Here is a 26011-nt window from a genome sequence, read left to right as displayed (position 1 = left end):
GCACCTCACCTTTGTACACAACCTGTTGCTGAAGTAATTAGCTGAGGAAACCGAACACTCGTGTATGGTAATGAGGGTTTGGTAGATAAATGCTGAACATGTGTACCGCGGTCGAGTCTCACGTGAAAGAGCAACGCGAGCATCAGCAGCGTCACGATTCCCAGATGCGGCCTTTTTGCTTAGTGGGCGTGTCAGAGGCCACCGTTACCATGGCGTCTCCGGAATGTCCTCCAAAATTCCATCATGGGTTGCCTTAAAACTTCAGCATCACACAGCATGCAATCCTTCTAACTTGTGACCCCAATCTCCCACCGTCCTTAGTCTACCGCTAGAGTTCAGGAAGACGAATCTGATTGGCTAGGTTTCTGTAGAACGCTACCTCAGCCTAGCAGTAAATCACCCCCACCACTATCCCCCGCCATCATACCTTCTGGCTTTACTTAAAGAGAAAATCAGGCAGATCCTCCGACCGCTGGAAAAGCAGGATTCAGGCGACAAGGGATCACATCCTGTTGACCTTGCTGGAGGAGTTTGATTTATTTCATCTTTCATTGATTTTTTTTCCCCCTCCCTCTCTCCCTCCCTCCCTCCGAAATGATTTTCAGCTTGGCTCCACCAAACATACAGAATGTCTATTAATCTTAACCTCAGTCCCCGAGAAAAATAAATAAATAATGAGGCAAAAAGGGGGGAGACGGATAGGCAGATAGATAGACAGATAGATAATTAAATAAAATGGACTGGAGTGAGATTGTTTTTTCCCGAACTAACTTATCCATTCTACACCAGGAAATGAAGAAGGGGGGATGAATTGAAAATACTGTACAAAAAAGTGAAGAGGAAACACTGGTTTGTTTATTAAACCATATCCTGTACTGTCCCTTTACTACCTACTGGTATATCAAGGTTGCCAGTGGCAGTGATGATAGTGGTGTGAAATACGCTCTGCTTCACACATTGTGCCCAGACTTAATCACAGTGACTGGCAACCTGAGTGTGACCATTAGAATGGCTACTGCTTTAAAAGTAATGGCGGGCTGGTAATCGGATTTGTTTCGGCGAGTTAGTTACCGCTTGTGTTGCCCTAATTAATGGGAGCAGCGATTGATTCTGCTGCTCGTAATCCTTTTTTAGGGCAGTGGGTTCAGAGGTATGCAATTCCTGTGTAGATGGACATGTATACCCTGGCAAACACCACTACCAGCCCCCCCCCTCCCCGTCACCTGAATGCTGACTGGACTGTTGCTATTTCCAGATCATTGTTTACGCCTGTGCCTTGTTACCTGATTGGGTATTTTGACTTCCGTGTAGTTAGCACAGTCGCAGGCTCCCATTTCTTGTCCCTAAGCTGCAATCCAAGCGTTACTTCCGGTTGACGGGTCTGCATGCGACTCGCGACTTTCCTCGTATGAATCCCAGCCATGATTGTGCAGGGGGATTGTGGGTGATGGCTGTGGTAGCATGACTGCATACGTGGGGGTTCCTCTTTGGAAGCTTCCTCCTGGGGTCTGCCTGAAGCACAATCCTCTGCTGTCTCCTCCATCTGAAAGGTCTATTTAAAAAAAGGCCTTGATGGATGGGAGCGCTGATTCAGATGCTGTTCTGGAATGGGGGGCGTCGTCGCTTGTGACTGACAGCTGGGGGGGGGGGGGCATTTAACTTCTTTGACGTTGGAAGTAGGTGTTGACGTCGTTGCTTCCGGCTAGTAAAATTAAAGCTGGTGGAAAAAACAGACCAAATCCTGTCCAGTGACGACATGTAGATGCAGGGGAGGGGGGGGGGGGGGTCACCATGCTGAATAAATATTTAATGTATTGAAAAGGAAAAAAAAAGGAATTTCTTGCATAAAGTATCGAAGAATGTCACAGCAGTTGGACCTTTTGTACGAAATAATTATGCAACGTTTTTTTCCATGCTGTGTTTGACACTGTGCTGTTATGTTATTGTGTCGCTTGATTAATGGACTAATTACAATCTCGTTTTGAAGTTGATGCTTCTTTGTATATGTGTATATATATATATATATATATTTGTGCTGGCTTCCTGCCTCCTCGTGATGCCACAGATTGCCACCAGGTTCTCTGCGCGGCATCCTGTCCTGCTGAGCATATCTGGAAATTTGGGGAGTTGCCACTGGAATGTGCAGCGTCTCTGTGAATGGAGTGAATCTCATTGCCATCTTTTGTTCGTAATTTTTTTTTTTAATTCTGCCACGGGGTGACTGTGACATCACCGCATGGATACGTGGCACTGGGGCGTTTTGAATGGGCGAGGTGATGCTGCAGTGTCATTGGCTGGGGTGAAGGGCAGAGTCTGCACCAAATATCTCAAATTTAATTATCGCGATTATCACATGCCTTGTTTATTGTTTTAATGAAAAGGTTAGTCATGTTCAATCAATTTTTAGTGTGGCGGCTCAGTTGTTTGCAATATCACCTCCCATCTCCAGGGTATTGGGTTCAATTTACACTCCTTTGTGTGCATCCATGTGTGTGCCTGTGTGTGTGTGTGTGTGTGTGTGTGTGTGTGTGTGTGTGTGTGTGTGTGTGTGTGCGTGCGTTAGCATCTTTTCCCTCTGTGCCATAAATTAGTGTCTCTTAAGTTGCGTATCACGTCGGGGAATTTAATCCTGTGATGTGAGAGCACGTCACACACATGCAGACACACGTAGGAAGAAAAACTGCTTACGATCTTAAAATGCTTGCTTGAAATTCAGCGCGATTCGCATTTTGAATTAATGCATTTAAATGCCGCTATTTTCCCGGTTCCCGGCGAGAACACTTCTCAATATTTTATGCAAATAAGCAAATTAGCGTCGCAGCAACTCGCAGCCGAGCAGAAAGCGGCCCCAGTTCTTACAGTCAAGCGTGTCTTTTGAAAACACAAAGACAGATATAAAAAAAAAAACCACAGAAACCATAAAAGAAGCACAGAAGTCCTGCCCCCCCCCGTACCCCACACACAGCTGTGCTTCGGTTGGTGAGCATTGGCGTGACACATCCGGCATCCTTGACGGGTAAGCCCTGCCAGCACACCCCTGTCCTGCTCTCGACACCGGTCTTGTGATTGGCAGTTGCCATAGGGAGTGGGTAGCAGAGGACAGAACCATTACACCACGTGGGGGGAAGCCGCCCACAATGAAATGACCAGACAGCTAGGCCCCCCCCCCTCATTCCCACAACACTATGGAAATTCCTCTACATCAGTTTTTAATTAATGAGCAAACCTGTCAATCAGGCCTTTTGGAGGCAAACGGGATTAGTGTAATCGGCTCTGCCCCCCCCAACCCCCCCGAGTCAGCGTCAGCACTAGGGAGCCCCTGAGGGCACCGGTCACCCACACTCTCTGACAACGATTTGGTTACAGCTCGAGATCGCGCTGGGGTGGGGGGCATTTCAGTGGGCCACTGGCAGGCAGTGCAGTGACACTGGCGCCAGTGACAGCTGCGGTAAGAATAACCGCAGCCCTGGCATCACCGACACGGCAGCAGCACTGGCGAGTTAAAGCAGACGGGCGGCGCGGAAACACAGGGACCCTCACTGCGGTCTGGGCCTTTCCGCTGGGGGGGGAGCAGCCGAGCGACACACCCCCCCCCCCTACCCTACCTGCTCTAAAAAGCAACTTCAAGAAACCGCCACCGTTGCTGTTTTCACTCAGAGCTGAAGCCATGGCAACTGGGGGTGGCAGACATGACTACGCTTTCTAAGAGGGGAGCCTGGGGTGGGGGGGGGGCTCTGGGGTGGGGGGGGGCTCTGGGATGGGGCTGGCTGGTTAAAGGCTTGGCCTGTTCGCATATAGCCCTGGTACGACAGGAGCGCCAGCAGACTGATGGTGAGTCTTCGTGACAATTTGCCATCTCGCCTCCCAGGACCGCAGAAAGGAATAACTGTGCCCCCCCCCCCTTATCCTTCCTACCCCAGCCCAACCTTTTTTGGGGCGCTATGCAGCATTTGATTTGTAGGTGAATTGGAGGTGCCTCCACAGGGCCCCCCCCTAGAGTCTGGGCCCCTGAATGTTTCCCTTTCTACCCCCCCCATGGGTGGCCCATGTATGAGCTGGATGTGTGACTCCAGACCCAGTAACTCTCCAGCTCGACTTGCAGGGAAACAGGTTGGAAGAAGCAGCCTGCTTCTAAAAATCACTTGTGATAAGCGTGCGGCTTGCGGTGCAGTGGAGGCCCTAACCCCCCCTCTGAGTGGATTTACCGGAAGGCCATGTGGGATTGAAGAGGCCCTTTTTCATTGCGGTGGGGGCTAAAGGAGCTGGCTGGGTGCTGGTGACTCCAAGCGAGACTGAAACGGTGTCCGCACATCTACAGTCACGAGACACGCACATACGCACTCCTCAAACCACCTGCATGCGCACAGGGTGTCACTGCATGCTTACTGCACTAAGGCGTGTGTTGCTGTGTGAAGGCGTGCGCGTGTGCACGGCTGTCAGCGTAACATCAACACGAAACCCACGCGTGCGAGGGCTGCGTGTTTGTGTGCACGTCGGCCCCAGCATCCCGAGCCGCCTCTTCCACGGCATCGTCCCTGTCCGCCGCCTCTTTCCGAGATCAGAGGAGGGAATAATCTGCGGAGAAACTGAGAAAGTGCTGGAACACTTGGTGAAATCTGTGTTCTAAAAACTGTACAGATATTACCCAACCACCCCCCCCCCCCACACACACACACACACCCCACCCCGCACTTGAATCATCCTTCGACTTCATTAGTTTCAGTGTCTTAGAAAAAATGAAATATTCATTGATCTCTAAACAAAGGAAATGAATGCCAGAGCTGCTCCCTCCACCCGCTTTCCGTGGGAGAAACAGACAAAAACAATTACCGGGCAGAAGGAGATTAAGCCCAAAACACTCGGCCAGAATTATACCAGCACAACACTGCGCAGGAGCCCCTGAGTCCGTCCTCACGTTTGTTTTGTTTGACTGTGTCTTTCCCGCAGTTACCTGAGTCACCCTGTAGGAGAACCACTGGAACCTCCAGTACAGGACACAACTGGCAGTGCAGGCTAACAACAAAGCCTGGGCCATTAGGGTGTGTTTGGTGCAGTGTTTCCAAGTCTGGTCCTTGTTTCTGCAAAAACTGTTTACATTTTTTTTAATGAATTAATAAAAAAATTTGAATTTTAAAATTGTTTAGTCTGTCTGTGGGTCCCTGAGGACCGGACTGGGAAACACTGGTTTACAGTAGCAGCCGTGTGCTAGTGCCTCACTCTTCCCCTTACCATGTCTGAGTGCCTTGTACCCATCGCCCTACAGTGGGCGGTCTTTGGGGCAGGGAGGGTCCGTCACACATGAGCTAAGCCTGCAGTTGGATGGTGCTGAAGATGCACTGCCTGTAATTCATCAGGACTAGGGTGCATCACAGCGAATGAATCTGTCATTCATCAGAGGTGGATAGTTCAGGTTCAGAAAGTGCAAATCCAGACCAAGGTTTTGATTCAACCAACCAGTTGAGTACTCTGTGACTGTGACACTTTATACTTAATTAGTTGGTTGAAGCAAAATCCTGGTCTGGACTTTCTGCGTCTGCTGTCACATTATTATGTAAGTGCTACAGGGGACCCTTGTGGGTTGCAACATTCCCCATCGCGGTTTCGATATGCTGAAAGATAAGCAAAAAGTTCAGCAACTTATAAATGCATGAAACACATGTGCAGTGCGACAACCTCTCATGTTTCACAGTGATCATTTGATCTTTTCTTTCTGGTATCTCTCCGCTTTAAATATTTTTCTTTTATTTATTCAGCGTTTTTTTGTTTTAATCCAAAGTGATGTACATTTTTTTTGTTGCTGAAAGGTTAGTCCCTGGAGCAGTAGGGGGTTAAAAGCCTCCTTCAGGCTTCAGGGACCCATAAGTGAAGTGCTTTTTGCTGACCACAGGATTTGAACTGGTGGCGTAACCCACTAATCCACATACTGCCCCTACATCCACACTCCAGAGGTCTCACAGCCGTGGTTTACAGAACACAACCCTATTGGGGGGGGGGGGGTACCCAGGCTGGCTGTACATCAGACAGGTCAGAGTCCTAGGTGGCGAATGAGGTGCGACCTTTCGCTAAATGGTTATGGTGACGTAACACAGGTAACAAAGCCCGAGTGGGGGGGCCATACAGCACAATCAGCACTTCTGGGCCGCGTGGTGCGGTTTAGACTGACAGGCTGCTGTGCTTTACTGCTGTTTTATGGTTTGCGGTTTTTGCATTGCCCCTCATTGCAGTCTGGACAGAGGACACATGTCAGTCAGGAGGGGGTCGACCCTGGGCAGGACGGGGTCACATGACGAGCCCAGTCTTTTACCTGTTCATAATACTAAAACTAAAACTGATTCAAATTCTTATCGTCTGATTGCAGCTTTTGTCTTTCCCGATATTCGTTTGATATTGTTTTGATTTTGTTCTTTTGTTTGTTTCCATTCTGCTGAAAATGGCCGCCCGGACTCCATCATCCGAACGGCATAAGAGACGTTCATATTTGTTTAGTTTCACCTTGTCATGATTTCCAAAAAGAAAGACGGCAAAGAGGAAAAAACAGGTACATTTTGTTGAACTTGCTTCTGTCGTTACATCTATATCTGTTTGTGATCCTTATTAATATGCATTAATCCTAACAGACTGGGAAAAGCACATAACTTGTTTTATTTTGCTGTGCATTATCAGAATGACTGTCATCACGTCCAAACAAAACAGTCACAGCATTTAAGTCAACCCCCACAGGTAAATAAAATAAAATGGATGTCAGGGGCAAAAGCAAGAATGAAAAAGGTTTTATTGTTTATTTTATTTTTTATATTTTATTTTAAGGTTTTATTTTTTTAGCAGAAGTAAGAGCTCTGATGGCGATGGAAGAAGCCAACGCTTTTTGAACCTTTGATGAAAAGGATGTAAAAATATCGCTATGTTTCCGAGTCCAGATCGGAGCATGCTGTCCATGGTGCTGAAACGATACTCATTTGCGCATGACCTCAGCCTCCTCAGCTAGCACCTACCTCCACTCCATTCTCTTACATCTCATACATTTCGCATGAAGTGGTACCTGTACTGGGAGATTTCCAACACTGAACCTCATTCAAAAACCATCGTCATATAATTCGGTAACACTAATGCAAGTATACAATTACCTCTTCTTTAAAAAAATATTTAGATAATCTGAGACAGCTAATGGGATTGTAATACTGGTACCACTGGTTCCAGTGTTGTTGTGGGTGAGCGGCCTTTACAGTCTGATTGGTTTTCCTTCTCTGCATCGCCAAACCTCATTGAGACTCATGGTTATGACAGCAGCAAGGAAGAACGAGCAATCGATAGTGTGAGGTGTGGAAAGAAGGGCGCCAGCCAGCCAGCCGCAAACGTCACTCACAGGCACAGTGCCAGCCTTGGGTGGGGGGGGGGGGCATTTATCTCCCCACCTCCTGGTCATTTTGCTGGCTCTGTGTTTAGCCAGCTGTGGCCAATCGCGCCACGGCTGCTTATAGACCGGCTGTGGCTTTACCGGCCAATCACATTGCACGTCAGCTCTCGGAAGTGCAGTCCCATCCACCACCGCTTGTTGCTATGGCTTCGGCTCCGGGTTAAAACGGGGGCGGCACTGTTTGCTTAAACAAGTCACTGTCGGCAGAGATGTTGGTGCCTCTCAGAAAAGATTGTTTGGGTTCCGAACCAAAAGCATTTCTCTTGAACAATATTTCAGCCTTTTACATATTCAACTGCCAAAAAGTATATGTTTGTGTGTGTGTGTGGGGGGGGGGCAGTGTTTATGTAGCGGGTACAGATTTTTTAAGTAGGCTGTAGTCCTGAACGCCTCCGCAGATGGACTTGAATTCTCACAGTATCGCTGGAGTGAGAATGTGACCAATGAGGAATCAGAATTAATTCTGGCTTCAGGATGGTTGTCTGTAAAAGGATCGTGGGGGGGGGGGGGGTGGATAGTTCAGGTCCAGGTTTCAACCAACAAGTTGAGTATAAAGAGTCACAGCGACAGAGTACTCAGCTGATTGGTTGAAACAAAATCTGGATTTTTACTCCCTGGACCTGAACTACCCACCTGTGGATAGGGGATCAAATTCATTGAGACCTGTGGCCTATAAACATCCCAGGACTGGAGACATGTATGATCAGGCAGACTCCCTAACCCACCATGGCTTTTATGATGGCCTTCCTGTTAGCCGAGTAATGGAGCTGAGACTGGACCACTGGAGCTCTGTGTTACTGAGGGGCCAGTGCAGCAGAGCGCAGATTCCCTAGATAAATAAATGCGTGTTGTTTTCCTTGTGTCGCTTCAATGAGAAAAATAATAATTTAGTTATGGTCTAACAGTGTCTGTGTCAGCTTTGCTGTTACTGGAAAGCTGCACTACCTTCCCTGACACAGTTACTGTCGGCTCTCGATTAAGTGGAGCGAAAACAAACAGGCAAGTGTGTGTGTCTGTGACGCAGAAATGAAATGAAGTTGGCTACTTGTGTCTTACAAAACCCACGGCACTTAGAGAACCTGCTAATGTGCTAAATTATCTTGTACGGTGCCAAGGATTTTTCAGCGTCTTCTTTTCTCTCCTGTTTTTGTCTCTTCTAGCTCCTCTTTTTATGGGTCTGCACACCCCGCAACATGTGCTTTTGATTCCCACCATGCTGTGATGTCTGGATGCGCTCAGAAGTCGTAGCGCTCTCACCACGGGCTCCACGATTAGCTTAGCAGACCAGGCTAAATCTTCATTACCGAAACCTGTGGTGGAAAATGACAATGGTATGCAAGGCCTTTATATGGATGCTTTTATGCAGCATGCAGTGAACGTTTTCCTCAAAGCTCCGAGGTTCTGCTCAATTTAAGTAAATACTTGCCTTCAAAGAGGCATCAGATGGCCAGCAAAACAACAGCTGAGGCATTACTCTGGTCGATAAAGAACCGCATTTGAAAGTAAATGGAGATCCAGATTCAGTCCCACACACCTACGTAGGACGAACGTGAGCAGGCTGGTAATTCTGTCACTAAACCATCACACTGCAAGTGTGTGTTTACAGATGGACTTTTGGAGTCGTAAGCCTTGTTTGTGTGTCTCTGTGTGTGGGGGTGTGTTTTGTGAAAGCTGGCAGCTTCCTGTTGGATTAGGAGTTTCACAATCAGTATGAGAAGCAGAGTGTGGAAAATCGATGGCTCCTGTATCCTCCCATGTGGTCAAAGTTAAGCGAAAGAGTCTTTGTTCTTGACTTCAGCTGTATGATCCATAGGTCATATGCAGATATGGAATAACAATCGTTGGTAATTTTGTTGGTCATACTGCAAGGACACTGATAAATAGAATATAGATATGAATATGAAAGACATTCAACACTGACAATCTGACAATTTCAATAATATACTGAGACATGGACATAGAAATAAAAATATAATCAAAAACAGTTTAAAAATACATGCAAATGAGAATTGCAGTGTGTGGTTACAGTATTACGAATGTGCAATGATGGATTTTTGTTACAGTGTTGTGAATGTGCAATGATGGATTTTTGTTACAGTGTTATGAATGTGCAATGATGGATTTTTGTTACCGTGTTACAATTCCAGTGCAGAGAAGGGGAATGTCAGTGCTTTTTGTAGGTCCCTCCTTAGACTAGGAGGGGTTAGACTTTTCATATAGGACGTAAAATTTGAGGTACCGCATGTATGTATAACTACAACTCTATACTCGGTCCTCTCCCTTCATATTCATGTCCTCTGTCTTCTCTTCATACTCGGCTCCCCAAGGGCCACATTAAAATTGTGCCCCAACTTCCACGCCTCCTTCTGGTCCACGGAGTTTAGTTAATTGAAACGCTTCGTGTTCAATTGATTTCCTACCGCACCCTCAAGACTGACTGCCATAGTGGGAGAGGCGGAAAGCACCTACGACTCGCTGAGTGCGATGCAGTGCCCTTGCATCATCGTTGCCATGAAAAAGGAAACTTCTGCTTTTTGTGGAGCCTTGCTGTTGAAAAGAATTTTATACTTGTCTCATTGGATAGTTGGCCAAAACCAGTCTGATTCAATTTATTTTGTTTTTTTTTTCCCCTTGAATCTAGAGTTTTATTTTTCATGTTTTTGAATCAATTAGTTGATTAAAAATAAAAACCGTAGTTTTAGAAAAAGAATTTTCGAGTCAACTACCATATGTTCAAAGTTACCGAAGTGTCACATTTCGTTAGCCGTGTCAGTATTAAGAAATTCGCTTCTTTTTTCAAAGGGGCAAATTTGTAATTAGAATCACTAAAGCTTGTTGACATTGTTTACAGTGCAATTCATCTTCCAAAATTACAACCCCCAAAAATCCAATTTAAATGGTAATTTGTAGTTTTGTTAAGGAGATGTACCAGCGCATCAGTAAATGAGAACGACGACAAGCACGCAAATCTAAACAATCTCTGATGTAAAACACTGAGCTCGTAAGATATCACATTCTACCATGCGCAGAAGGAAGGAAGTGAAGAGCTGATAATGACATGGAGGAGCTTATTTCACATATTTGCGTCTTGTTGGGGGGGGGGGTGTGGCTGCACAGGATAGCACTTTGTGTCTGTGATCGGAAAGGTTGTTGGTTCGAAACCCAAGGATGGCAAACTGACGCCACAATTAGGCCCCTGAGTTAGTCTCCCATTGCTCTGGGGGTGCTCTACACTGGCTTGACCACGCACCATGACACCCCCCCCCCCAAAGCTTGCTCTCACCTGAATATGTGTGGCGCGGAGAACACGATGGAATATGCAAATGAAAATTCCCCGGCAGGGATAAATGAAGACTCACTGTTCCTTTTCTGAGACAATAAAAGCTGTGGTAGGATATAGGGTCAGTGGCTCGTCTGCGGCTACCAGTGGCAGCTGGCCCTTTATCCTGTCTCTATTTTAGTGCTGCCCCTGATTGGGGGGGGGTCTCAGACGCGCCATCACACTGGCAGAGCCTTCCAGGTGCGCTGTGATTCCCGCCGCATGGCCGAGCGAGCCTTTGGCCAGCCCGGTAACATCCAGGAGCATCACAGAGGCAGCGTCAGCGCCATTGAATATTGCCTCCATTATAATGTGCGAAATAAAAGGGCCTCAAATTGCATTTTCAGACACACTCCCACCCCCCCCGAAAATTCTGTAATATCGAGACTGAAAGCAATCTTTCACTCCTGCTACGAATGCTGATACAAAAATTGAACTGTGAAAACAGCTGAATGGCAGAGGCTCCCAGTCACTTAGACAGGCCGGGGTATGTGTCAGGCTGGTTTTGTGTCCTCCTTGGAGAAGTAATGCCTCATATTTACTTTGAGAGAGATCTCAAAGGTGCTCTTGTATTTGAGTTTTTTTTTTCCCCTCTTGGACCCTTGCAGTGCCTGTATAATGAGAAATTTTTGAAAGCTGAATCGCCGGGTGATTCTATTGTTTTGTGTTTTATTTTTCCATTAAAGAGGGGAATGTTTCTCAAGGAGGCCCCTACCTATGCCTGCAAAAAAAAAAAAAAAAACGAAAAAAAACACCTGGCCCAGGAATATTACTCTGAATGTGAAGAGAATAGGTTGGATTACACAGAGGCCTGGTTTGTAACAGGCCGTTGGGCTCGGTGTCTCTGAATCTATCCCTCAAATTCTTCCTCGCCAGGACGTCCGTGTGCGTCGTCAATCCACACCGTTTGGCTTTTTTCGTCTCCTCTGTTTCCTTTGGCTGCTACGTGCTTATACAGGATTTCTGGGACAGCTGGAGATTTCCGGTGGTGGCCTCGCCGTCGGCTCTACCATTAAATCACACTCATGTCTAGCGTGGCTTATCCGGCTGTCGCCTGAAGGAGGCGCACTTCTGCTTTCCCCTCCCCTCCCCGCTCCCCCGCCCCCCAGCTTGCCATGGAAGCCTCTGCACCATTGCGACGCCGGCTCGAATATTAAAACGCCGCATATTAAATATTTAAATATTAATGGGGTGAATTGCAATAGTTGTGATGTGCACTGGAACGTAGCTGCCTGAATATTACTTGGAAAATCTATTAAAGAAGAAAAATGAATTTTGGGTTTGCGGCACTAATTTCCGGGAAAAATTCCGTAATCACAAAACTGCTTGGGGATCGCTAATTTTGTAGCAAACATTTTTTTTTCTTTAAATTCTAAGTGGAATGACAAGGTTTGCAAAGAGTAGAGCACAATTCTTGTGCCATTCCAATATTTAGGGTTTGTCCTACGCATTAACTCTGCAAGGACAAAAAAATAAGCTTTTTTCAATTAAACAGGACATACACAGTGGGCGTATGTGTGTGTGGGTGGCATATCAGCTACACAGTGTGGACGGCTAACCATGAATAATGCAGCAATCATTACTAATGCCATTTCACAGTAAACAGATTTTGGGTTTTAAAAAAAAATGCACACTCGTTTTGCCTGTCCGTCGATTCTTAAATAAAATAATAATGATTTTATGGTTCGGATTTAAGGCAGAGGCATTCGGTCAAACTTGTTCAACTCAAGTTCAAAAGTGAAAAGCGATTATGCATCGCCAAACGACAGGGATACGTGCTGTTATGCGATTTTGTATTTGTGAGAACATCATAGAGTGTACTTACCAAAGCTAGATGGTACAATCTACTACACACCTAGGCTACAGTAAGTTTTTTTTTTTTTTTTTCATAGAAAGAGCACACTCTAAATTATTGATAAAAAGTACAGTAAGGTAAAAACATAAGTCAGTAACATAGTTATTTACTATCATTATCAGGTATTGTGTACTGCACATCATTTTTGATCATAAAAACATAATACAAGATTCTGCGATGCACATGAGGAATAAATAGGAATTTAATATACACAAATCTGTGATGCTCTGGAAGCTCCACCAACATCTGGAGATACAGGTCAGTAATTAACTGCTGGAACTGAAATGTCATTCTGTCTGTATCATTGAGTGGTGCATTCTGGGTGTCTGAGGGTCACAGGTGACCCCGGGGTAAGGTTACACTCTCAGGTTCAGCAGTTGCCTGACAGCGACTCTGTACACTGCTGTCACAGCTGATCTGGCCATAATTACTAGGTGCTGTTGTAATACTACTGGAGCCAGGGGCAACAAGAAAGTAGAAATTTATTTTTTCCCCTATAGGGCAGAAGGAGCTCCTGTTAGTTTTAGTCCTCTAACCTTGAGGCACCTTGCAGATAATCACTGCCAACGCAAGCCACAGTAGTAGGCTTAATGCATCTGAGGTACACAGTGTTTGATGTGGAGAGAGACGGATGACCTTATAATGCACTGCTCTGCCTCATACGCGCTATAGCTCATGCGTCACTATATCCTCATCCCTTCCTGAGCAATTAAAGCAATCACTGCTTCACTAACCGGAAAGCCTCTTTGGGCTATTTGCTGAAGCTCCTGTTCATTTCCAGTAGACCTATGGATAAGTTTAGGTTTTGCTCGCGCGAGTTTCCCTGCGGTGACGTCCAAGCTGAAGAGCTCAGAATCATCGGAATCCTCAAAGCTGGGCGAGGCAGGACAAATACCTACTCAGTCGTTGAGAAGTTGTTGAGAAAATGTGGCAGGTATGGCATGCTTACCTGGGATCATCTGCTTCCGGCCACCTACAGGTGGCATGCAGACGTGCACGCGGTTGGTGCCGAATTGGCCAGACCATTCACCATATTGAGCACACCATATTGTAATAATGGGAGGTTCAGACACCAACTGACTGTTTATTGTTGATTAATGTAAACACGGAAGTAAGGTACGGCGCCAGACATTAAGCCCATTATTTAATTACCGCCTGTGTGCACATTGCGGACAAAGTCTGTAGTGGAGTCCTGAGAGTGGAGAGTAGTTCTTCTGGTTTTGTTTGCACGATGCCTTTATCTGGCATGAATCGAATTGTTTAGCGTTCCCCTGTTTGTTCAGTTTGATGTTTAATAAAGCAATTGAGGGTAACAACTACATTCCGCTCCAGTAATGAAACAAAAGATGTTGAATCAGTAGGAATGGGACCTTATATTTCACAAGGCCTGAAGGTCCTTTGCTGGGATAATAATAAGCTCTGCAGACCTATGCACCTGTAGGTGGCTCAGTTGGGTGCAAGTCATGTGCCTTGTTATCCGGGTATAGTGACTCCTTGGATTTGGACAAACCAACCGTCTTGCTTATTCTGTGGTGGTCAAATCGGTGACCCGTGAGATTCATCTTTGCCTTTACCTTAAGCAAAGACGGAGGGCGTCTCCGATGAGGAGACAGCGAGGGCAAGGGACGAGGACTGAGGGACGAGGACTGAGGGCTGAGGGACGAGGACTGAGGGACGAGGACTGAGGGACGAGGACTGAGGGCTGAGGACTTGCAGATACTCATGCTAAGATTCATCCATCGCGTTTCCATGCATTTTACGTACAAATCCCACTTTCCACGTGACTGAGCATGCAAATCTTTGGCAGTTCCATGCCAATTTAATTTAACTCTGGTGACCTTCATAAGAGACGAAAGTGGCAGCATTTAATACGATTCCCTCCTTACGCACCAGCTGGCCTGGCAAGCTTCATCCACGAGGCCCCCCCCTCATGTTATTTTTTTCATATCAGGGCCGCATTGAGCTCTGTGTCCCCAGAGCACCCTGGGAAATTAATGTATACTTTCAGGCTGTGCTTTTTCTGACAATCAGCTTGATAGGGTATGAACATGAAAGGCATCGCGAGCAGTGGCAAGCCGCACACACAGCCGCACAGACAGCCACACACACACACACACACACACACACACAGGTTTGTAATTATATCTTTGTGGGGACTTTCCATTCATTTATATGGGGAAAACCCCTTCTCTGCCCTAACCATAACCATAAGTAACCAAACTAAATACAAGAGTATTGGCATTTTTAGTTTTTTGATTGCCTCCACAGATCTTTGTGGGAACTTCAAAAATGGTCCCCACAATGAAAAAAAAAGAATAGGTTTTTATTACATTGTGGGGGACATTTGGTCCCCACAATGTAATATGAACCTAATCCGCACCCCCCTCCCCAATACACACACACACACACACATTCACACACAAGCAAAATAAATGTATGATCTGTCAAGTGCTGAACCGGGTGTAGATCCATGTTTTAGGCTTAATAAGACCGACTGGTTTAACTATTATTGGGTGGGTCTCAAACAAACGACTGGTCACCCCCCTCCCTCCCAACCACAACCCTCTTGAAGGAAATCTTCTCAACACACATTATATTTTTCTGCCAGCACTGTGAGGCCTGTTTAGGAGATTGAGGGGCATGTAATCGCCAAGGTTCAGAGAGCCTCAAAAGGGCAAACAGTGCTGTTGGGGGTGGGGGGATCTCCTAGGAGATGAAGGCTTCAGATGTCATTTCTCTACCTTGCCATAGATGTAACATCTTCTCCATAGCCATCCAAGACATCCTCCGTCCATGTACTCTCTGCAGCAACTGGCATGTTACTCATTCGTCGGCACTCAAGTTACTCGTCTGTTGCGTGTTTGCAATTACAATTATTTCATGTTGTATTTGGTGCAATTATATCCTGCGTAACAAACAGTTGTTCAGCTTTATATCGGAGAGCCTGCGCACCCTCAGAGCTGTGTCTGTTAATTAATAGAAAGTAACGGAATTAACAGTGGGCCTCAACAAGCCATTGCGTGGCGACGGCCCTCAAACGGCAGCGTTTGAAAGACTCCTCACCCCAAGCTTTTACCGGGAGCGTCTTGCGCTTCTTAAAAACTGCTGCTGTGTGTTTGTCTCACTCCCCGCTGTCAGATCCTATCTGGCCCGCCGACCGGAAGGAGGAGGTAATTGCTTCTGAGGTTCATGTTTAAACATGTGACGGACGCCTAGTCTTCAACTGTGATTTATGCTACGGCTAATTCCTGCCCGTTCTTCCGTTTACTGTATGGCTGAAGGTATTATGTGTGGGGAGGCGGTGGGGGTTGCAGTGATGGCGTGTGGCTAACAAACACTCACTTACACAGCCTGCTGGAGAGCACAGGACCCAATATTCAGAACTAGAGCAACATAGCGAGTCTGCGGAGAGAGGTTTCTCAGATGATGATATTAAGATTCGGGCGGGTTGTGTTGGCGAAGGCTAATACCTCTTTAACCTTCCAGGCATCTCTCACTGGCTACAGAAATGAAGTTAACTACACTCTCTGACAAATCACTCACACGGTTTTTTAGAGTTTTTTTTTCTTTTCTGCACAGTAGTTAGCCCTTGTTAGCTTCATTAGCGCTCATTAGCCTCAGCAAATCTGACACAGAGCCCGCCTTTCCAGTTGTTTGGTTCTGGATTGAGAATCGAGAATCTTATAGTCACTGTGTAAGTGTGGTTACACAAGTACAATGGAATCGAGTGGCGGCTTCCATTGGACATACAACTGAGTAAAGAAATGTAAGTATAGACGCTCCTCTACGTACGAACTTTCAACTTACAAACTTTCAGACTTACGAACGAAGAGGACTGTAAGTCCAAATTGTGCTCATTAGGCTCCCGCTTCCTGACCACAACATCAATTTCTTTTTCCCGCGCGCCAATTCCGACCAGTACAACTTCTGTCCGCTACTCCCGCCGCGCAGCAGTGTAGCGTGCGTACTCCCAGCATCCTAGTTCTGTGTACTTGCATATACCCTTAAAATGATGTTGAATAATGACTAACAAACATTTCAAGTTGTGAACGGCCATTCGGAACGTATCTCATTCGTAAGTAGGAACGTCTGTACTGTTATAGAATATTATGCAGTTATAGGGTGTTGCATTTGGATGTGTGATGTAGTAGGATGTTTACTGACCATGAGTATTACTTATTAGGATGAGTATTACTTATTAAGATATCATTAAGATAGGGAATATATTGGGGTGGGGCCACATGGGCACTGAGAGCTGATTGGTCTCCCGAGGGCCCCTCCCGTTTCACTCATTGGTTCAAAACACATCATTTGTTGGTGCGTCTTTATAAATTATTGCCCCCACTTATGCACCCCACCTTTAAATCCTATGAAATCCTAAAATATCATTGGTGAACTGAGTGAAGTGCAGGACACAACAAATGGTTGGACAAGACAAAGTTATTTCCGTGTGGCGCTAAGCGGCCGTAGCTGCGTGGTATTAACGGAGAGGATTGCGACACGGCTCAGTGCGATGCCTAGCGTTCCCCCATGCGGAGCTGCACGCACCCACCCGTCTCAGAGTCTCCCCGGAGACTCGCTCTGTGCGTCTGCATCCTGCTGCAGTCGCGCGTCGCCGGTTTCACACATGGCGGAATACGATTTATCCTTAATCTGGATTAATCACGCACATAGCCACAAGCTGCACAAGCTCGAAATAAAGCCTTACATTATCCCCGTACCGACCGTGGCTCCACAGCGAATGCTGCTTAGAGTGCACCGTTCTCAGGGGCTAGAATGATTATTTATTTATTTATTTTTAACTGGGTATTGCATTTTTAATTGGGTGTTGCAGGTTTTAATTAGACCGACTTTAGCGCAAATTTCAAGGCACAGCCGCCGGTAATAGAACCGCGCCGATCGGGGTTAACGAGGCTCGCGCGCGAACTTGTTCGTCCTCGGAAGTAGCCGCGTGAAGCGGAGGGAAAGCGTCTGGTTGCGCGCGCTGCGCTACGCTGTCATCCCGCCGCTAATTAAATTTGCGCGTTTATGTGATCCCAGCCAGGGGGCTTCGCCGATTTTGCAGCTATTTTTCCAGAACTTTAAATTAAATTCAGGCTCTGTTTTTGACAGATCGACGCTAAGATGCATTCGTACCTGGTGTCAAGGATAATGGATTTGAAGGCGCTACCTGAACAAAGAAATAGTGAGAAATCTGGTTCCTCATTCATATGGACTATCTGGCTTGCCTTTAACTCTGTTCTTTATCTTCACGCTGGATTTTAAGTAGCAGATTTGCTTCTTTTAATGGTCCCCAGTGGGGAAGTTTCCACAGCCCAGTTAATATCTTCCACTGACTTTTTTTTTTATTTTGTTTTATAATGAATGGAATTGGAGATTAGGCTTGAAGACAAATGAACAGAAAACTTTACTGCAAAAGTCCAAACCAAGCAAAGACAAAAGGTGAGGTTTTAAATGTGAATTTCATGGTACACTATTCTAGTTTTTTTTTTTTTTAATAAGCATAAAACTACCCTCATGTTTTAAGGGATTTATTTCACACACTGGGTATACTGCCATATTATCTACCTAAGTTTGTTAATACCCTTGTAGTTGATTCTGTAATTGGCTGTGGGTGACATTTTGTCTTGCGTGTGCAAAATCATCTAGGAGTTACGTTAGTTATAATGGAAGGCACTGACTAATATGTCAGAGGCTGGACACTAAGAATGTTCTTCAGCTCCACTGCAGTCGTTTTCCGGTTATTGGACTGTAAGGTCATGTTTTGTGGCCTCTCTTATTTTACGGGACCGTTCATCCCTACCTCCGGACGTTTGGCAAGGGGATACCTTGTTCCAGATTTCGCTAATATGTCGGACCGCCCAACTGGTTTTATAGACGGCTTTCCATTTTGAGAAGTGAGAGACTCTTTTGCCAAGAGGAAGTCGAAGATAATGGGATCTTCTCTGGGTATTAAGGAGGAAACTGGATGCCGTCTTGGATTTGATTATTTGATTATTGACTGTGCTACTTCAATGCATTGCTTGTTCCTTCTTCCAGTGCCTTTTTTTTACACATGGCACAGAAAGCTATATTATCCATCCAAAGACGGATAAGATGTGTGTGAAGTAGGAGCAAGGCAGTCTGGGAAATCTGACCATGGCTCATCAAATTTGGTATCTTACTAGCATTAGGATTTCGTAGAGGGGACCTAGACACTGCCTTAGGTTACCTTGTTCCTAAGCAAGCAAACCGTTTTTAATTTGTGTACTTACCACGTTATAGAAACAGGTGTTTCTGTTTTGGGGTGGTGTAGTTTTGAAAGTGTATGGTCACCGTTGACACTGTTGTGATTAATAGTTAGGTTATCTTGTCTTCTTGTACTAGATTTGATCAGGATTTCTTGTAATTACTTGTAAGCAGAAGTTAGTAGGAAAATAGTGTAAATACTATGAAAACGTCAAATCTGTTTTGGTCTGACTAGAATGGATACTGTAGGCCTGTGCATCATGCGAGTGCTGCCAACCACTTAAGGGAGACATCAAAAGAAGAAATAAGAAAACAACAGAAGATGGCAAATCAGAAGATGAGCAGTTCATCAGATCAAGGTTTTATAAGTTGATTTCCAAGAAAAACTGTTTTTCTGCAAAACCTCAATCCTGCCCTGTTCATCGGTATCAAATTCTGGAATTTATATTGGTTTGTTTGTGGCAAAGTCTGAGACTCGCCATATTTGTTAATACCAAACTCTGTGACTCGTCTCATTTGTCTATGTTGAATTCCTAGACTCGGCTGGGTTGTCTGTCTCTACACCGGAGATTGTCTTTGGTTAATGAATGCCAATGCTCTCCATGTAGACTGGAACCTTCCATTGGCCATTCTCTTCACATTACTTTCCATCACAGTGCTGCCCTTTAGCTTTGACCTTCAACAGGACTTTTTCTGAAAATAAAAGCATGTTCTAAAAACCAGCAGATTCAACCTGAACATTTCTGTTAGTGGTACTTTCTTCCTTCCCATCTGCTGTGTAACTCATCCCGTGTTTGTGTTGTCTCAGGATACTGAGCAGTCAGGTCTAAACCACCCATACTTGTTCTGAACTATGGTAACACGTAGCCAACGTAATGAGGTTTCCAGAAACTGCAGAGTTAGAAGTAGAAGCAAGTCCTTCCTCAGGCTAGCTACCTCTGTCTGACTCCAAGGTCAGCCAGGGGTCGAACCATTTAAAGTTCTTTTTGTAACTGTTAGAACAGTAGTGGATTTTTTACACCCAATGTGAAAGTCATTACAAAGCTTCAAAGCTCAGGGCTTTTCAAAATTCAAAACTTCACACCCACTTAATTTCTTTTTGTTAGATGTTTTGATAAATCCATCCAGGTATTTTGAGAGACATTAACTATAGCTATGCTATGGTGTTTCTGTCTGTGGGAAGGCATTTTTTTATTTCCCGTAGTTTCTGCCACCCTGTTATTATAATGGTTTGGAGGTGGGGTAGACATGTCCATTGTTCATTACTGAAATGTTTACTGCTGTCTCTAGCAAGGGCCCAGGTGGGAGAGGCACCCAGAGAGCTTCTGCTGGCTCTCCCTGGGTTCTGATTAGATTAATTAAAGGAAGTCATCATGATGGAGGGTCATTGTGGTGAAGATCTGTCATAAGTAGGGAAAAAAGAAACTTTCTTTAGTTGCTTTTTTAATTTAGTCATTTATTTTCCAACCTAACAAGCTGTAGTTCTTTCCTTCATATCCCCCAAAGCAAGTCATAATGATAACTCTTCGTTTTTTTTTCCCTTCCAGGTAATCCTTCATGTGAAGGTGATTTAATACAGCCTTCTGTAGGTGGCACACATACCTAAACCACAGATTATTTCCCCTGACCAGCTTATCGTTACCGTACAGTCCATAATGTATGGCAGGCGTCTCCAATTATTTTTCCTCATGGGTCAAGTTCCATCAGCGACTGTGAACCCAAGAGCCACTGCTCCCGATATCTGTCGCATCGGTATAAAAATTTTCAGGGGGAGGGGGCTGCCTTTGATAAAATTCACTGAGGGAGGTCCTGGATTGATCGCACAGGCCAAACATTTGACTCGTGTGGGCTGGACTTGGCCCCGTAGGTCGCCTTTTAGGGATGCCTGATGTATTGTGTCATAGGGTGTTTGCTGTTAGCCAAGGTCGGTTTTGGAAAAATAAACCTTCCATTCTGTACTTCCCCTTTTTCTCTCCTGGGGAGTAGTCCAATACATTATTAAATGAAGGAGATCGAATGGTGCTGCGAAGTGTCTGGAAGCATGAAGGAGATGGAGAGTTGAGGAATCCTCTACACAGAAGGTGTGAGGAATGGACTGGGGAAAGGCCAGGTGCAACCTTGATGGAAGCAGATGCAGCGAGGGGTCTTGGATTGTTCCTCCCCCTTCCCCCCCCCATCTGCTTCCATAACACATCATTGCACCTGGAGACCTGCAGGGCAGTGCCCTTGCTCATCTGGCAATCAGCCCCCCAGGTGAGCAAGGGCAGATTGATGGGGAGGGTGCCGCGGATTAGCACAGGGCCATGGAAACCCCATCACCATCGCTACATGGAATAGGCAGCCAGGTTGTTCCCCACTGACTTGAACATGGGGGATCTTTCCCATCAGGCACTTAGAAGGGCAGCCATGTCAGTTCACTTTCAGGGCTTAGAATGATGACGGGCAGCAGGGGGTCTGGACCTTGGTCAGAAAAGGAGAAGGACCTGCTGTTGTAAGTTTGAGCTCAGAACTTAGATGTTAGGTCTTCATTTGAGTGGCCTTATTCCTAAGGTGTGGGAAGGGGCTTTCTGGAAGCAGATCCAGATGGTGAAACTTTGTAGTAAACTGGACTATGGTACTAGTGGTATGAGATGAAAAGCAAGGTCATAGAAATAATGGTTGGCAGAGGTAACTGAGATAAAAAAAATCAAAGAGAAAGACAACAAATAAGCAATCTGTACAATCGGTAGGCTGGGATTTGACAACACTGGGCAGCTATCCCAGTTAAAACCTTATATACCACCCAGGAGGCTACGGCAGCTGTCCAATTGCTCGACCTTGTGGGTTCGTGACAAAGTCACGGGCGGACAACCTCACCTTCTGCTTGGCAGGGTGCATGACAGTGGGTTCATTCTGTTCTTCCTGTATAAGACATGACCAGAGAATATAAATGTAACACGGGGAATCTGTTCCGTGGATTAAAGATCGCCGCTCCCTTGCTCCGGATTTGTACATCACCCCGCCATCCATATGTTGTCGCCTTGGGACAGAATTGGTATATTGTTTCATGATATTTCATTCTGAATGAAAGGGAAGAGCAAGATATGGTGGGCTTAAGACTGAGTTTCATGGCTGGTACTGGGCAGAGCTGTCCCAGGAGGTTTGCAGGTGCCCTGCCTGGTCGCGTGGTTCCATCCTTGATTTCAACCGGATGCCTCGTAGAGCTTGTTAAGAACCACCCAGGCTTGTGGCCGTCCAGCTTTTGCTGACAAAGCAAGAAAAATCATACCTGACAGAAAATGACACTGGCCCTCTGATTTGCATCATTTATCGACTGCCTGTAGGTCGCATGGAACAACTTACCCCCCCCCGTGTTCTCTTTGAATACATAGGGAGTTTGGGGAGGGCGCAGATGGCCAGTGACACAGAGGAATTGCACTTTGTAATCTCCCTGTAGCTGGATCCTGACCAAGGTCATCCCCCGTGCGAGTATATGCATCTACTCCAAGTCACATCTTCACAGGACCTCTTCAACGCCCTCTGGGATGGAAAATAATTACAGAATTGAAGAACAGTATCACACCAGGTACAGATAGGATGGCTGCAAAATTAATTTAAAAAATGGTGGACTGATAACAAAAATAATTACCGGCTATCCGTTTACAGGCACGAGCTATTCCCACAGGCCTGTGCAACCTTACTTACCACGTTACCGCGGAGACTTCTCGGCGATTACTGCCAAAGCTGCCTGGCCTCCTTCTCTGTATCAAATGCATCATCTGTGTATTTAATATTTCAGCCAATCCTCAGGGGGCAGTTCGTCACTCAGCGGATTAGACTGCTCTGCCTGTGATCGGAAGGTTGCCGGTTTGAATCCCATCCTAGGCAGAATAGCTGCAAGTCTTTTGGGCCCTTAAGTAAGGCCTTTAACCCCTTGAAATGCTTCAGGGACATTGGATTAATGGTTGACCCTGTGCTTAGATTCCAAGCTTCACTCTCAAACATGTATATATACATGTGAATGTGTGTCTCAATAGAGAGCAAGATGGCAACAGTATGTGAAATTCAGAGCCTTTGCGGATCAGGGGTTTGGAGATGTGCAGAACTGTCCTCTGCAAATTTACAGCTGTCTAGGTACGAAGCTGGTGAAAGAAGAACAAGAATATGAGATGGGAAGGGACTCACTTTTATAAACATCTCAGTTTCCAAGACGTGTGTCCCACCATTGGGATCTGCACTCAGACTCGCTCTTCCTCCTCAAATGAGGACCATTCTGTGACAGTGGCCTCTTCTTCAGGCTGAAGCTTTTGGGTTTCTCTTTCTTGAGAGAGTAGAGCCGTGATGTTTGTTATGCACAAGCCCGGCCCAACCCTTTTCGAAGCCCTAAGCAAAATTTTATTAACCTAGTTGTCATTTGTCATCTTCCTTCCTATTCTGACAGGCTGATCAGATGAGGGGGGCCCCCTAGTGGCTGCTAGGCCCTATGCAGCTGCTTAGTTCACTTGTGCCTTTGGCTGGCCTCGGATATGAATTTATTACAAAGCCCCTGTTCTGTCTTGCCTTGTCTTTTTCTTGACAGGATGACACTGTCACAATAATCCCATCCCTAACACCAACATGATGAGTCAATGGCAGCAGGTCACATGGTTGTGCGTGGGTAAGCTGCCTTAGATTCACCTGTATGCAACGACACAAAGCCTGTCTTGAGTCAGCCATACTCTCGAGAGTCCACTGTTGACGGAATCTTCTGTAAACATATTCCTGTCCCTCCTTTTGCGATGGGCAGCAGGTCTGCTTTGTGATTCTGATTCAACGTGTAGCTCCTGTCTCTCTGACAAACATGGACGGGCCGGGAGTGGTGCGCTCCCACAAAGGCACCCGGCCGAATCACAGGCGAAGGTGAGTCTCACAGTCCAGGCCTCCCCCCCACCTTCAAAGGCAAGCCCTTCGTAGCTTAACGTTTGAAGCTCAGAGGAGGTCCCAGGGTCCCGACAGGGAATGAAAATAACTTCAAAAATTGAGAAGCACAAATAGTTTATTTTGTTTCTTTAGAGAACATCAAAAAAATTGGTTTCTGGGATGCAATTATTTTACTTTCCTTACGGGGGATTACTTGTTACTCAAGATTGACATCAAAAAGTCAGCAGGATTCACTGAGGAGATGGCATTTGATGTGGGGCTTTCGAGGCTTAGTTCCCGCTAGGGAGTGTTTTATGCAGCGTTCGAGATACTGTCTTCTCTCGCGGCTACGAAGGCGGTATCTGAGTCTTGCTGCTCTCCTTTAAAAAACGATATCGAAGAAAAGAAAGCCTTCCTTCACCTTTCAGGACGTGTCCCTGCTCACAGCATTAATGTCTTCAGATTCTTGTTGGAGGTTAAATGATACAGCAGTCCAGTGTTGCTTACATATATCCTCTTCCTGGCCTTAAAAATGTAAAATCAAGCTTCTTTTCTGGTAAGTGGACAGGTATATTTTTCTTTGCACGTTTTATTCATAGACTAAGCGGAGAGGTACAGCAGCTTCTCTTTTCCCTCTGGTTCTGCCGAGTGATATATATCTGTAAGGGGAAAACGGCAAAAATGACATTTCATGACTTTGAGTGTCAGTCTCTTTGGGCAGCGCCAACCTGCCAGACTGCCTGGGTTTTGTTTTGAGGAGCCAATTACTGGGGATAAAATAGGCAGCGCCTGTCCTAGCTGTGTTTACTCCAACTGGATGAGAGGCCACCCTAGGCGAGGGAAGTCCCTGATTGGCTGTCCACGTTCCCTTCAGGTTTCTCCCCGTCAAAAGTGGCGGTTGCCTCCTTGACCGGAGGGACGGTGGCAGAGAGGGTTATGGCGTCCCAGTGCGGTGCAGTGGGAGGTAATTGTTAAGGTCTACAAGGGGAAGGCATGAGGCGACAGACCGGTGTCATGGATCGCTACTCATTTACTCCGTGGAGGATTCCGTTCAGAGCCGTTTGCACAGCCCAGGAGATTCAGCCATGGTAGAGTTCAGATTAAGAGCCTCATTTGATGGTACAACAGCAGCTCCTGCCTGGGACTCAAACTGGTGACCTTTCAGTTACTTGTACTGTGTAGCTTGGCCTCCATGCAGTAAGCGCCCGCCCCACCTCAACAAAGAAGGACATCTCTGTCTCTCTACTCCTGTTTGCCAACCAGGGGCCGTGAGTTTCCCTGGAGAGCTCTGCGGTCACTAACCGTGTAAACACTCTGTTCAGGCCGGGTCCATTTCGCAACCGCATGTCTGGTCACAGCGAACGATGCGTCGTCAGTCACCCATAAATACATATAAAACAACGATTCATGGTTCCCAGGTGGGCCCAGCTCACCGATGCTGGACCAGATCTTCAGTTTTTATTTGTGCATGTGGAGTTGAGAAAGGTCACCACACTTAACAGAGGGTGGCATCATCAGCTAACTGGGTCACGGTTGATGAGCTCCTCCGGATCTTGGAGATTGTCAAGTGGGAGACGTTTCAGACAGGAACCAGAGCCCCGGTCTGCTCGGCATCCTGGAGCTTGGTGGCCGGCTCATGAATTTTCATTGGCTCACATTCTTGTTCGATTGCCCATCACCTTGGCTCAAAGAGCATCAGAGGCCCCTGGAATGACACATATCCCTCCCTCTTGGGCCCTTTCTCTGACTCCGCCTCCAGACAACGTGGCTCATTGCTGAAGGAGGGGGAAAAAAAGGTATCCAACCTTCTACAAAATTCATCAGATCGAAAAATTCATTTATGCGAATTTAAGAATCGCACTCAATTCCCAGGAGTGCCCGGCTGTTGTCCCTTAGAGCGAAGGTGTTTAACCTGAATTGCTCTATATCCCGCTGTATAAATGGGAAAGAATTGTAAATTTGGGATAAAAGCATAAGCTGAGTGACTAAATGTAAGACGCGCAGATGGTTAGAGTTAAGCCACAAATATGTTCCCTACTCTGTCCTCTCAACGACTTTTACTTGCGTATATTTTTTCCGGAATCCACCCTGCATCTGAAAATGGGAGTTGAAGTGCCATTTTGCCTTTGGTGTTTATACTCAATTTCTTTGAAATCAACGATCACCTAGCGTCCATTTTGGCGGCCATCGTTTGTTTTGTCGTCGTTTGCATTGTTATGTCTACCACAGAGGTAACGATCTTGAATGGCTGGTCATTTGTTTTCCAGGCAAGCTTGTATTGTAGGTACCTCCCATTGGTTAATTTGACTGCATTTAT

The 26011-nt window shown here is 46.0% G+C and overlaps 1 protein-coding gene and 1 long non-coding RNA gene across 6 annotated transcripts in view; both read left to right on the top strand.

The window, feature by feature from the left end:
* Positions 1–26011, top strand: part of cadm2a (cell adhesion molecule 2a) — a 319233-nt gene that overhangs the window by 54095 nt on the left and 239127 nt on the right. The window lies entirely within an intron of this gene.
* Positions 17804–19538, top strand: LOC125713429 (uncharacterized). Its single transcript, XR_007383587.1, has 2 exons — positions 17804–18030; positions 19052–19538. It is a non-coding gene; the product is annotated as an uncharacterized LOC125713429 (long non-coding RNA).

Source organism: Brienomyrus brachyistius, chromosome 18, assembly GCF_023856365.1.
Source record: "Brienomyrus brachyistius isolate T26 chromosome 18, BBRACH_0.4, whole genome shotgun sequence".
Lineage (NCBI taxonomy): Eukaryota > Metazoa > Chordata > Actinopteri > Osteoglossiformes > Mormyridae > Brienomyrus > Brienomyrus brachyistius.
This window is presented reverse-complemented; position numbering and strand designations above follow the sequence as displayed.